Raw genomic sequence first — 15,260 nt, forward strand, 5'->3', positions numbered from 1 at the left:
TTCCACGGCCGGGGCCGCCCAGGAGCCTGTTTCTCCCTTTTCCCTTTGCTCTGCTGTCCTTTATCCTTTTTGTCTTTTTCCTCTTCTTCTTTTACCTCCCTCCTTTTCTCTTACACCACTTTTATTTTATGCCTTTTCCCTCCGCAGCGGCTGCTGGGGGGCGGGGCGGGGGGAGGCGACTTGCTTGTGGGCGTGCACATTGCAGCCAAAACCAAACTGCGAGCCTGTGTATGTCCGCCCCGCCACCACCCCCTCCTCCACCACGGACTCGGGGGGCGTGGGCTGGCTGCCTTGATTTTTGCGAAACTCCGCGCTCCCGGGTGCGTAAGCAGCATCCCAGCCCTTCGCGTTTTGGCTCCCACGCCTGCCCGCCGAACCGCCCTTCCTGACCTCGGAAGAGCAGAAAGAGCAGAAACCCCAGCACTGAGTTACCTGCGAGGTCACTGTGCTACCATTGCCCTCAGCTCCGCGCCTGCTTCTCTCCCCCCATCTTCAGAGTTGAGCCGGTAAAAATTGGGCACAGATACATCCTCAGCTGTCCAGCTACAGAGCATACCAAAAGCATTGGCCTGGTAGGAATCAATCGGTAATAAACACCAACAAGACCAGAATTCATCCTCCATGTCACTTTTGTAAGGAAAAGGCAAGTAAATGTAAAAGCTAACACTTCGATGCTTACCCATAAATAAGGATGAATTCAGTTGTGTCAGTTCTTGGAGAAATTGGCAACCATTCACAAATATTTAAAAAAAAACCAAAACAACTCTACTTTTAAAGGTTCACAGCACCCAGCTTGACTTGCCACAAAATCCATAAATGATGTTGTGTTTTAGCTACCTGAAAAATGGCCTGTGTTAATGATCCTAGCAATTATTAAATTCTCAGATGACCAAGGGTGTCACAGTTCCTTGTTCTCCCAAATGGGCTCCTCCCCAAGAAACACCACTCATCACCCAACCTATTCCAAATTTTTTTGCTTGTTACATGGCAAGAGCACTTAAAAACAGATTGCAAGTGCAGCAGTGCATTTTCAATGCATAAAATGCTCTGTGAATGTAAACAGTGCACAAAGGGCAAGCAACTCTAAAAATATAATGCACTGCTATTGCTTTTCTGCAGTGAAGTAGTTGATGTTACTGCTATTAATGCTTTACCTCATTATGAGCAATCTGGATGTTACCTTTGAGTTTTCTGACTTGTATTTCAATGCGCCACTTGCCACCACTGTATTTCTTCAGGTGGCATAGAAAAGCAAATACCTGAAAGCAAAATCCGGAGAGCTTGGACTGATTGTAATCTGAAATAATACTATGCACTGGAGTCTCACAGAGAGTAGTAAATATTCAAATTAATAATGTAGACCCTTCTACACTGAATAAAAGCAGACATGTTCATTTTAGCAGTGACCAAAGCTCCTTCCTTCAGTCACCATCTCACAGAGGGGCTCAGGGCTACACAAAATGAAAAAGCTCCTGGTCCTGTTCTTGGTTTCCCTGGTGTAGCTGCTCCATAACTTCACAAATGCAAACAGATTCACCTTCATCTGATTGTAAAACCAAAATAAAAATTGGGTCTTGACTGTATAAATGCAGCTGTGTTTTTTTCACCATATACTAGAGCTTTCCAACTTTACACATTTTCAAACTTTTACTGGACTGTAATTTTAAATTCTAAATTAAATTATTTCCACATGTTTATCCAGAACACAGAGAGAAAGAGTACATGTAGTTTACTATCAGCAGTGTGTTATGGCTCATCTCACATAGTAAAGATTTTGAAAGAGAATGGAGTATACCGGAGAGGGTTTCCAAAAGAATTAGTGACCTGACATCAGTGGAAACATCATTATCAAAGAGCTGAAATTTGCCCTGCTACTGGTGTCTTCTTAAACCAGGCTCCACTAGGAAAGTGTTTTTCCAATATCACCAGAAGGCTGGATTTTTTTAATCCCAGAAATCAGTATTTGTGCCAACTCTTAAAGCATTTGGACAACATTTTACAATTAAACTGCTAATATACAGATGTTAATGAGAAGCAAATGGAGCATTTAATTCAGTTTGCTCTGTTAAAATATCTGTAGGATGGTGGGAAATCTTTGTGCACCACTGGACAGCATTTGCATTCTCCTGATTGCATGACAGTGATGTCAGATCACTAAGAGACAAGCACTGACAAATGGTACAAGAAGGATGACAAGGGAAGGAGGCACAGTTAGATCCAATGGCTAGGCTGTATAAACACAAATTCAATAGCCACGCTGGGAATAGTTTCTAAGAATAACCCTGACTGTACTTATGTATGCGTGGCTTGAGTTTTCAGAGAGGATGAACACATGCAGTTCCTATAGATTTCTCATTTATACCTCCCAAGTCTTACATCCACAGCAAATACTATGTTGGTTTCTGTGTCCTCTGGAAGGTGTGGCAGGTCTTTGCAGGCAAAGCAGTCTCAGGGAATTCTGCTTAATTTAATTTATTGCAAATTAAGGCAAAATCTCAACTGCTGATTCAGATATTGAGGGGGGAGAAACAATTAAATACTTACGGAAACACATTTTCTCCTCCCTCCCCAAGATCAGCTCCAGTTAAGCATCTCTCCTGTCCACTTCCTGATCTCAGCATCCCTTGCTTTCAAAAGGTGTATGCTCAGGCCCTCCCAGTTCCTTCTGTGAGGCACTGGTCAATGTGGAAAGTTGGGGTCAGCATGTAATGGTTCCTTTCTACTGTTCCTTGTTTCTTACTCATTTTCCTCCACCGCTTCTTGCCTCTTACTGTTCCTCTGCTTCACCAGGGGGTCTTCCATTGGCCACAGTCCCTCCAGGGATGCCCCTGCTCTGGCATGGAGTGCCTCCTTCCTCAGATTGTGTTTCTCACCTTCCATGTGTCTCCTCCACTTCCTCCTCCTCCATATCCTAACAGATCTCCTTACATCTCCATTGTTTCCTGCCCTAGAGGATCTTCTTTTTCTTAAATATGTTTCAGCAGAGGTGCCATGCATTGCTGTCATTAGTTGAGGTTTTTGCATATACAGTGGTTAGTTTTCATCCCTTTCAAATCTGCCTGAAAGCATCTGTGACTGGAACAGAGGTGTTCATGGCCTCCTCCCCTGCAGCCCCCTGCTACTAGAAGTCTTCCAGCTATGCCCAATATGCAATTCCCATGACATACACTTTCAGATTAGACCTGATCCTTTAATCTTTTCCAAAGCCCAGTCTTCTCCTTCAACCTATTTCCTCACTACAATGTCCTTTTGCAAGTATGAAAAAGTAGCCCCCACCAGGGTCCAAGGCTGGGTGCAAAGGAAGAGCTACAGAGCTGCAAAGGGACTGCAGTTACGCCAGTCACTAAGAGGTCAGAGGACATGTAAATTGCTGTTCGTGGAAAAGACATTATGTAGTGGAATGCAGGGGTGGAACTGAAAATAGGAAAACAAGCTGTGTTCTTGCTGAGAAGGAAGTTGTTTCTTCATACTTAAAACTTCTACAAGGCAAAACACACCATTGTAGAGCCTGTAAGATTGATGGCTCAAACATCAGGATACTAGAGAAGACTATGGGCCTAGTCTAGCACATCAAGAAATGCCTTGGTATAAACCGAAGAGGTCTAAGACAGATCTCAGCAATAAAAAGACAGTTTTATACCTTTTGCAGTCAGATGTTGAGATATTTCATCTGGAAAGCCAAGCTCTTTTTAGCCCTAGATGACCTAGTTTGGACTAAGTTCAGCCTTACAGCAGCTTCTTCCATCTCACTCTGTACCCATCAAACCTCCACTATGGAGCTGGAAGAGTGTCTCGGTCCTTCTCCTGACAGCATCTCCACTCTATGAGAAGGGAGGATACCGGCCTCTTGTCTGCCATGAACTACATTGCCCTTAAAGAAAGCGTCACACTTTTTTGTTGTTGTCAGAACTATTTTCTCCTCTTTTCACATCCCTGGCCTCTGCTTAGCTCATGAGTACACATTACTGAGCTTTTGCTTGTCCACGCCACCCTACGAGGACTTGTTTTCCAGGAAGTAAGAAACACCTCTTTTATGCCTCTCTTTCCAGGAGTGACTTTTTCCAGAGATAGGACTGAGACCAAGTTTTGCTTTTGTTCTCTTTATTCACCTGGAGCAGCACCTTCTGCAAGTGCGCTTTAAAGGTGTCTCTTCAAATCTTCAGTTTCCCCAGACATCAAGACACGCTCATACTGTAGAAGGATCTCTATTCAAACTCAAATCTTTCCAGAGCTGCTCAGAATTGCTAGCCAACTTCCACACTTAAAGACACTGCAGTCGTCTCTGTAGAGCCTAACTTGTTTTCCTCTCACTAGGTAGTTCAGTTTGGGGTTTGCTTTGCTCTGTGCTTTTACATAAAAAAATCAGGCAGCTTCTGAGTTCTGCCAGGGGTTACATTTTGCCCTGTTGAAACAGCTTTGCTTTCTGAATGTTTCCAGCTCTTCTATCAAGGCAGCAGGTTTGACCTCTACATTCTTCAGCAACTTGCAGGCATCCAGGGCTGGATCTAGGGTGTAGCCAGCTTGCTCTGCAGATACAATCCCCTTTTTGACTCCGATGGGCCAGATCCTGCTTGTGCTCATTTTGTTTTAATCTGAAGAACAGTTATCTTCTTGTGCCTGTTAATTATCCTCCCAGAATAGCTGAGTTTAACTTTCTCTGGTGCCCCTCCATCCCTCCCCTCCTATCCATTACTGTGCAATCTCATCAGGCAGTTGGAGACACTACTCCCATTGCTGCAAATGCTGCCTTTTCCTCCAGTGTTGGTGCCAGAGGCTGGGCAGCCACTGGTCAGGATATCAACAACCTTCCTGGGGATTCAATGGATTCATAATCTATTGTACTTTTCCACAGAGGCTCCAGTACCTATGCTACATCCTTTCTTATCATTCTTGGTCAGTTTTCCTCTTTATTCCCATGTGGCATGCTCAAATGTCCAGCATCAAAACTCGCTGACTTCAGTAACCAGATCCTTCCTCTCCTTCAAAAGAGGTTCTTTCTGTTTCTCTTCAGCTTAGAGGATCTCCTCCTCATTTCGATGCTTCTGCTTCAGCATATTCCTACCTTCCCCTGTAGAAAGAATAATGCAACATTTAGGAGGCACAGTACTTTTGGAGAAGGACAAGACAATCAACCTCCATTTCTCTGTCCTCAAGGCTTTACACAGTCATTATATCCTGCTGCACTCACTCGTGGTCATGCTAGCGAGACCTTCCATAAAAAACAGTAATTCCGGGGCTTCTTATTTCTCTTATTAGCTGTTTCCTCATTTCTTAGGCCTCAGAGTATCACACATAATTGTACAGGAATTAGCTAGCCTTACATACTCTTATTACCTTAAAAGGAACAAAACAGATCGGTCATTTTTTTCCGGTCAGAATCCACTAGATCAGGACTTTTCTTGGCAGCCAATAAAATACTTTCTTTTCCCTGAGAAAAGCATTGTCTTCACCATTAGCCCCAATCAGAATTACAAAGCAATGAGGTATCTGTTTGTGTTGGTTTTCTTGATAGCTGTAAAAACTTGTCCACTTTCTTATTGTGCATTCAGGAAAGAATTTTATTGCAATTGCTGTATCCTATGATCTCTGCCCAGGTTTCCTCCCTAAACTGCTCATCAGTGTTGCCTTTCATATCTTTTTAAAGGAAGTTATGATCAGAGACAAGTTTTTTGACTGACATTTCCAGGACTCCTCTTTGATGATGAGTGGGCTACTGAATCATTGTTGCTTGCCAGAAAGAAATCTATGGTGAAAATGATTCCTAGAAATCAGCCCCAAATTACTATTTTCCAAAAGAGCTATGTAAATAAATGGAAGTCATGAGAAAAATGATGAGTATGTAACACTTGAGGGAATGCAGACCATACAGATAAGATGCAAGACAAGTTTAATTCCTATGCTATCATATAAAGCTCTTCCAAGGTTAGCCACACAATGAACAAGCATTTTAGGTTTTGGCATATTGTATTTTTTTATTAAAATCAATATAACCTTGACCATACAGGTGCCAGAAACAATGTTACCTTATAAGAAACTACAATCAAGCAAACTATACAGGAAACATATACAATCTCATTTCTGTAAAAACATTTTTTTCTATTAGCACTTTTAGTAGTTCATACAACACATGCTGTGCTAATAATATGGAGTTAGGAGTTAATATGGCTTTGCAGAGCTACTTCAGTGTTCACACACCATTTCATAATGCATCTGGTTATGATCGCTTTTAGAGATTAATTAGATAGGCTTTGGGTCTCATCCATTCCTATGGGATTGTATTCCCTCTACACACACACACTGGCTGTTACTTCAGTAGCTCAATTTCACATCCAGAGTTTTCACAGAGTATATTTCATATTGAACCAGGCCCATGTGGTCTTTATTCATTTTTCTTTTCCTCGTTCCATTATCACACTTTGGTCTTAAAAAGACAAGAAACCACATGGATGCCTGTTAACATACAGAAGGGATCTTGTTTAAGAGATGTTTATCAGCCACAAATTTCTTCTACAGAAGTTCAGTCTTACATTTAACCTGATACTTATTGTGCTTAGTGTGTTTCTCTCATGTTCAGAAATATTCTGTGCAGTCCATCTGAATGTTTTGCAGTCTCTTTAATGCATCAAGGTAAAGCAGTTCACTGACTAGAAAGTAAATTAAGCCTGGATATTAAAAGATGCCCAGTGACTTTAGTACTCAATTAAATGGTGTCCTGGTTCAGCTATGATAGGGTTAAGTTTCCCCAGCAGAGAGGGGGAAGGGATCTCCAGCCGGGTTATTCATACCATGCTGACATCAGGTCCAGCATGGCAGTGTGGGAAGCTTCCCTTTGTGGCTTTGTTCACAGAGAGCACACGGCAGGCTGTCTGTATCCATTGCGGTATTTCTCTGTATATCTTTTGTCTTGTTTGCTGTAATTACTGTTTGTTGTTGTTATTATCGCTATTGTTGTTGTTCAGATTGTTTATCACACTGTTATATTAAATTTCTTCTTATTTCAACCCAAGGTCTGTGCCCTACTTGTGTCTGAGGGTGGGAGAGGGACAACGACAACATGGTCTCCGGTCCCGGCAGGCCTTAAAACTATCACAAATGGGAAGTGTTTGTCCCAATTTCTGCCACTTCAAAGAACCCACTCAAAGCAATAGGTTCAGAATTTCACTCTTGCTCTCCAAGACTCCTTTGAAAAATTTTGAGTTTGAGCATTGAGATTCATTTTCCTAGGTTGTTTTCATTTTCAATGAAGGATCAAGTCAACCTCTCACAAATGAGTACCTTCGAAAATGCCAACAATCACTAGAATTTCTCTGGGGCACTTTGGAGTGACAGCCCTGGAGCCACAATGTCTTACCTGTCTTCTAACTTCTCAACATTGCACACAATGATTAGGGTACTATTTAAAGGTAGTATTAATGATCTGTTTATACATGCTCCAGTATTCATGAAAAATAAACCTCTTATGCAAAATTCCTCCCTGTGCAATTACAGTTTGTACATATAAAAATGTAACACTGTGTAAAAAAGGCGATAACTATGCCCTGAATGGATTCCTGTATAGGATATCATACCTAGCAATGTGAGCCCTAGAGTATTACAGCTGGGAAATCTCAGGCTGCAGTGATGGAATCAAGGTTGTAGAGCTGAGAAATTCATTGAAGCTTTTCTGTCCCCAGAATTAGCCTTTAAAATGGGAGACAGGTTTCCTAGCTAAGTAAGGGTGAAAAAATACCTGCTGTCTACAGAAAAAAAAGAAAAATTCTTACCCTACACTCAAACATAAAGGGACTCCACCTGCTTTGTTTTTTCTTTCCATTGTCCTTGCTGCCATCCCTTCAATGGAAGCTAAAAAAAAAAAAAAAAAAAAAAAAAAAAAAAAAAAGGAAGCTAGGAAGAATTAGGAAAAAGTGTAAGACAGCAAACAAACAGGAAATGCCCTTGAGAAGAACAAATTTTCTGCTTTGTATCAACCACAAATCAGAGCTTTCAGAGATTAATTATCAACGTTTTTATCAGTTCTGATTAGCTTGTTCTTCATTAGCTTGTTGCATGTGGACAAATAGAAACAGCAGTGATTGGTGGATGCATTCCAATCCTGCCTACACAAGAACAAACTCCTTCCACAGAAAAAAAAAAACCAAAACAAACCAAACTTCTTTCAGGAGTTTCTTTGGGTCATTTTTCAAGGAGAACTAAGCATCCTCTATGCGTTAAGTTGCTTAGCTGCTCCTGCCCCAGTGCAGGCATGTCCCTCAAGGTTACAGCTGGAATATAACCCTTCCTATATACTGCCACTCTGAAAAACTGCAACTTTCCACTGAGTGACTTTAAGAAACAGGAACTCATCTTGATTTACACTGTTTCTCTATGTTGATATATCTTTAATTCCCTCACTGTGTCTACCCATAGCAGTTTTTTACCCAGTATTTTGGGGAATTTGGCCAGCTATTCTGTCAGAAAAAGTTTAAGTTTAGTTGATCCCACTTTGGAAAAACACAATGAAGAAAATTACTTCTTGAGGGATTGTCCCACCCTGTTTTTCAGCATTGCTCTCCCTACATAGGAATAGACCGTAACCGGAAAGTACACCTGCACAACATGACCCCACTTCTGACACTTCCACAAATCACTGTCACTTACCTTTGAGTCAAGTTCCTCTCTGCTGCTCTAGAGGAGTGATTATTTCATATTGGTGGAGATCAGCTACAGCCAAAGGCAAGTTGTGCTCCATATAAACACAAAATAAAGGAGAGCCCCCAGTCATGGACAGGACAAAATCTACCCTCATCTTTCCTACAAAATCCATTCAAGTCCAGTTGGTAAACTGCTGGTAAACTTCATTTCAACCTTTCATATATTCATGGATCAAGATGGCAGTATTTTCTGATAGTTACAGATTACAGTTTCATCAGCTACAATAATACTACTGATTTATATGGAGCTGCATTAGAGAACCTGGGCCTTCCATGCACATACTAAAGGAAAAACATTTTCAAGCACTTCTGTCAAGCCAACCTATGTGAAAAGCTTCCTTCTGCCATGTACAAATGACATCCAAATCCTTCATGCTTATGTCTAGCTGCAAGACAATATTAAAGATTGCTAAAACCAAGTCGCTCATTGCAAAGTTTATGCTTTTCAAATTCTCACATGGTTGAGCTCCATGGTTAGTGCTGATCCCTCAACACTATGAAAAGGAAGACAGGTTTAGGTCTCTCCTTTCCCTCACTCCCCTACACCTTACTCCAGACAAAAACCACTTTGCCCAGGCTAAACAAGTGTAATATTAACATGAAGAGAAACTTCAAAAAAACTTAGGGAAAGAAAGGAAAGCACTTACGTCCCTTATACTTATTCTGCACATGCACTTTCAAGCCTTGGGCAAGGCCACTGTTTTTGTAGGTGGAGGAGATGCAGCTGGAGTTTGGAGCTGTAAATCCTTGTTCCCTTGTCACAGGGATTTCATGTGCTGATGCACTACAGTACGAAGAGCACAGCAGAAGCTCCACCATCCCAGGCAAAGTTGAAGATGTTTTGGATCCTGCTGTTCTTGGGTGGGATTTTTTGGTTATTGTATTTTGGCTATATAATAGCCATTGTTGTTGTTATTCTGACAGTGCCTGAGCAGAACTGAGCTGAATGCTGAATGATCCCTAGGCTGGGCAGAGACATGCAAACCAAAGTGATTTAATTGCTTTTGTTTGGTATATGCATGGAACAAAAAATGTCAAGACTAGAAAATGCAGAACAGAACTGCCATCAAAAGGTCTAGGCATCCCTTAATTCAAGATGCCCCTATGGCCTAAAACTGGACAGAACTTCTCTTTCAAAGTGTGCATGCCTACTATTAAAACAGAAATAAAACCTTCTGGCAATGAAGAATCATTCTGACAGAGAACCTTTGTAACCAATAGTATCCATATCCCCAGCCAGAAGTCAGTATCCTTCTTTATATGCAGGAATCACAGAAAAAGCATCAGTTTTCCCCTTCAGGCATGTTCAGGTGAGACAAATTTTACTGGCACCAAAAGACCTCTACAAAACTGTTCCTTTTTTTTTTTTTTTTTTTTCTTTTCAGGAAAAGGATTTTGCCTTGCATTCTGCAAAGCTCCAGGTGACCCCAAGGGGGTCACAATTGTGAAGGCTGCCTGTGTACCTTATTGTAACTCTTCTTCACATGTTAGAGGCTAGTTCAGATAACTGCTTAGGTAGTAAGTCAGGAATGCCAAAAATGACTCATGATTAAAGCATCTCTACATTGTTGATTAAATAGGATCACAAGTGTGTGCAGTTCAGTAGCCCAACCCAGACTTCTTGCAACCATTTGCACTGAGGTTCATAACTTCATTACTGCTAACATCAGGTATGGAAAAATATATACACTGCACGTTTTTAAAACAGCACTGATATTAGCACATAGTCCTCCTAGCCAAGACCCAATCTGAATCTGAACTGTATCAAGCACCACACTTAGGATTCATATGCCATATAATAAGGTAATGTAAAGGAACAAACTATGTGTATCCCCCACCCCCCTCCCTGACAACTGAATAGAAAAAGAAGGAAATAAATAAAACCCACAAATCTTAAAAATTCAAATAGTGTTTCTGTGGCATGGGCATTCTACCTTCATTTCACCTATGCAGTGTTTCCTTTAGGAACAGCTGAACTAATACAACCTCTGGTAAGATATGACAAGCTACAATGACTTCGCAGTATTGCCAAAATGACTGAAATCAGGCAACAAAGGGGAGGCTTGAGACTGCTCGATTCATTCTATATTGTATTGCAGGCACTGGGATGAATTCAAAGAATGGGGATTCAGCCATATGATTCAGACTTTTATTCAGTTCAACACTAAAACATCCAATTTATATTTTTTAATGGTGAATGGAAGAATTATCAAGACATTATTAACTTTATAGGAAAGAAAGTTCCCAGATAGATTCCAAGTGTTTCTAACTCCTACACAGCTGCATTCATTGTCTGTGTATTAATTAGTCTCTTCAACCAGCTGGAGTTGTAAAGCCAGGTAGGCCCCGGCAGAGGCTGTAAGTTATTGCTAACAGGTAATTGCATATAAAAAGATAACAGTGCTTCTCTTACACAGAATTATTTACATAGTACCCAGAGCATGCTACAGGCTCTGAAGGAAAAATTAAATAACCAGCATGTGATGTAAAGTAATAATCCTGCTCTTACTGTAATAAAAATGAACATGCTTGCTTCCCTAAGTAGAGGCTCAGGCTCCACATTTGTTTTCAATACTGAACCATGTGTTTTTAAATTGTCATGCTGCAGAGATATTTTTTTTTGTTTTCTTTCAGTGTTAAACCTCTCAGCCATAGAACAGGAAGAGATTATTGAGTTCAGCACAGTTCCTGAAGTCAAAGGGAGTTACTTCTCCAATAGGAAGGCTTTTGTTCAGAGCACAAGGCTGTTTAAGACACACTGTAGATCTGTAAGCTCTAGGAACAGTTAGTGCCAGAGAATTCAGCTTGTTCATTGTGCTCATCAGTGTATGTTACTCTTTTGGCATGAAAACGAAAAGCTGCACAGAATTAATAGAAGAATTATTAAAAAGGTAGAACATTTTCACAACCAAGCTGCCACAGTTCCACTGTTATTTCAGACCCATACAGTGCCAATCACTGGGCTGAACCCAAACAGTAGCTGGGCACAACCAAAAGAGATTGAAAGTTCTACTCTTGCAATCAAATGTGAGTGGATATATGATTGTCAGTTTCTCAGCCTGCAGCACCTGTGGGTACACTGTGGGTCACAGTCTGAGCATTTATAGAAAATTTGAAGGAAACTCAGTTGAGTACCCAGATTTCTTGCAGATACAGAGAAATATACACCACTTAGTTGAATCATATGTTGGACATCCATTTGGAAACAAAGAAACAGAACTCAATTTTTCTCAAAGAGCAAAGCTTATGGTACAGCAATTAACTTCCACTTAACCCCTTTCTGACTTTGCATTCTTAATAATATTTTGCTTTATGATTTTACCTCCAGCCTGATGCAAACACATTTACTATCACTATCTCATTACACATGATAACTCCCACAACACGTTATTGTTTGTACTGCAGTAATGCACAAGATTTCTAGTCAGTAATCAGGTACAGTGTAAACACCAAGTATGAAGACAGTTGTTGAAGCATATAAACATTTTTCACATACCTGGAGCGCTGTATTTGCAGATGGTGGAACCTCTTGTAAAAATTAAGTCCCTTTAGTTCTGTACCCAGCCTAATTTATCACACATATGATTTCATTAAATCACACCAGGAACATATTTATGAAATCCCAGTTACGTGACTCGAGTCTTAACCTAGGCCTAAGGTGGCTAATGATATTCCTGCTAATGGGAAAAAAATCTGACCAAAAAACTCCCACATTTGAGACAACTGAGGGTTGTTCTAGTTTCTAATTCTAAATGGAAAGCTGAAAATGAACCCTTAAAGATCCTAACTGCTGTCTTTACCAAAGAGGACTTTTGAGGGTGTCCCAACATGAGGTATAATTGGAGTTCTTGCCTTTGTAGGCCAGATAATGAATATTCCATTAAACAAGGATCTAATTACACTTCCAAGGAAACTGAATTAGAAATCTGTGCCATTTTTAAAGACAACAGAGTTTACAATTAAATTCCAGCTCAACTGGCTTAGTTTCCAAGCAGGAAGACATGTCTAGGCTTGTTAGAAACACTGTAGAAACATGAGCTTCATAGTCTTGGGTAGAAAATACCCCTTTCAAGAACAAATATTGTACAGTTTAAACTGTCCACATTAGAACGTAGAAACCATCTTAGAATACAGCAGGACAGGAATGCTACTTGAAAATGCTGTGTATGTGTCTATTCACTTTTCAAACACAATCACTGTGAGACAGGTCAGGAGAGATGCTCTTGCCTGAAGCACAACATTTTCCACTGCTGCAATCTGAGATTCCTAGCTGCAACTCTGAGTCACCACTGAAGTGACACAAGGAAGGACAAAGGCCTCTAAAGGACAGATGACACGGAAGAAGGGAAAGGAACCACAGAAAGTGCAAGCACTCAGAAGAACAGATCCAGAAGACAATCCATTGAAGGCAGGAATTATTGGAAGGAACTGCAGTACTAGCTCTGGTATGCTACTCTTCAAAAGATTGTTTTATCTAGACCCATTTTAGCTCATAATTCTGTCCTCCCAAGCATGCTGAAACTTCTTTTATCTTCAAAGTATAAAAACTGTTTCCTCACTGGTATGTATGCAAGTCTAGAGCTACTACAAAATTCAGAAGATAATAAAATATAAAAAATTATGGCCTTGGTAAATTTTGTATTCATGAGGAAGTCTGAAGCTTCACTGGTATGTATAATGGGCCCCCAGACAGTTCAGTACTTAGTAAACAGCAGTTGTGCAGTTTCCCTTAAATATCCCTGAAGTGAAAGATAATAAATGCAGGTGGAGAATCTACATCAATGGGTGTGGGCAAAAAAAAGAGAGAACAACTTCAAAGACTGTGTAAGTAATAAAATGGTTAATTTCCTACCCTCTCCCCCATTTCCCATAGCAAATCTAAATATTTCCCCTGAATTTATTTGTGCCTTTGTACAGCATAGGGATGACGAGTAAACAACTTTACTTAGCAACCCGGTAACAGCACAGTACAGAGAGAAACGAATCAGTGCTGCAGAAGTGGAAGACAAAAATCTGCAAGGGGACAACGGATGGGATTCTGGTGGAAAACACCAAAAAAACACAAGGGGGAGGGAAAATTCTATAGAAAATTGCAAAGCTGCATCTAAGAGTAAAGAAACATTCTTCCAAAATTCTTTATTGCTTAATTTTACATTGCTGTGCAATACCGTGTAGTTTGTATGAGTATGGTACAGCTTAAGAAGCTAAATAGGAGCAGTCTGTAGCTCATGAAAAAAGCCCAAAAAATTTCGTTCATCTCTTCTGTAGCTATTTAATGACAGTTAAACTGTACCTAAATTGCTTTTATGGAGTAGTATAGAAAAACTGGGAATGTGTATCATGTTACAAATTCTTGCAGCATTAAATTTCCTTCAATTTTGGTCTCTTCTAGACCATGGGAGGACTGCTGTCTTGTGCTTTGAGAACCTATCCTGCTGTTAAGAGACAGTTAAAAAGAAAAAAGCTATTACAGTGTCAGGAAAATCTATAAACATTCCTGAAACTGAGCTAAAAAATCCCAAGTATAATCCAAGTCTTCAATTCACGGGCCAGTTAGAATCATCCTCACCATCCGTTAGAGCAGCGTCCTTGAAACAAAGGAACAGTGCTGCTATACCTACATACAGAGGGACAAACTCCTCACCTGCATTTTCTGCCTAACCACCAGAGGGTAAATTTATGGAATAAATACAAGAGGTCAAATTGAGACTGGGTGAATTGCACCTATGAGAACTCTCTGTTTAGCCCCTCCAAGTGCAAAATTCAACCCAGCTCCAAGATTCACAGGTCTAGGTTTCAGCAAACACATCTCCAACATATTTGTTTTAGCTCTTTTAAACCTCACCACTGTAGTTTTAACACTGTAGACACACCCAGCTCTTCTAGAGTGATAAAGCATTTCAATTTGCACCTAGAAAAGACTGCAGAATTTATATTTTTTTTTACTCTTTTCTCCATCACGTACTGCCAGCTCAGAAAGAATGGTGTTGGTCTTGAGGTTTCGTTAAGTCTCTTTTGAGAACTTATTTTGATCCAAGATCAAAATTCTCACTAGAAGTAATCCTTTCATGCTAAAATCCATACAGTACTGGTATAAGCTTTGTGTGCAACAGAAGACTCATTCACGCAGCATACCACTGGGACTTTTGAAAATTACATCACAAGGTTAATTGTGGAGCAGTACGGGCTTGCGTTGCTATTTTGCCAGCAGCGTTTAGGGAGAAACAGGAGTACGGTTTAAACGATCGGAGGCACAGGACACCCCCTCCCCCTTTCCCTTACAGGAACGGAAAGCAAGCGGCCCAAAGCCTGCACGCCCTCCAGCAGTGACCGGCAGTAACCCTGCGCACACAGCCACAGTCAGCTGGAAGCGAAAACACGCCCTTTCTGTGCCGGCGTTGAAGATGAGCAAGCGCTGGGGTATCTGGAGTGCGAGAACACAACCTTTCGTCTGCACCAGCGGTGGTGGCGGGCGGGGCGGGGGAGCCCAGCTCTCTAACCTACACACACGTATATGCACCGGCTTTTGCTGCGCGAAGGGCCGGAGCGCCGCCGCTCGGGACACCGCCA

The sequence above is a fragment of the Athene cunicularia genome (assembly GCF_003259725.1).
Source record: "Athene cunicularia isolate RWA chromosome Z unlocalized genomic scaffold, athCun1 chrZ_part2, whole genome shotgun sequence".
Classification (NCBI taxonomy): Eukaryota; Metazoa; Chordata; class Aves; order Strigiformes; family Strigidae; genus Athene; species Athene cunicularia.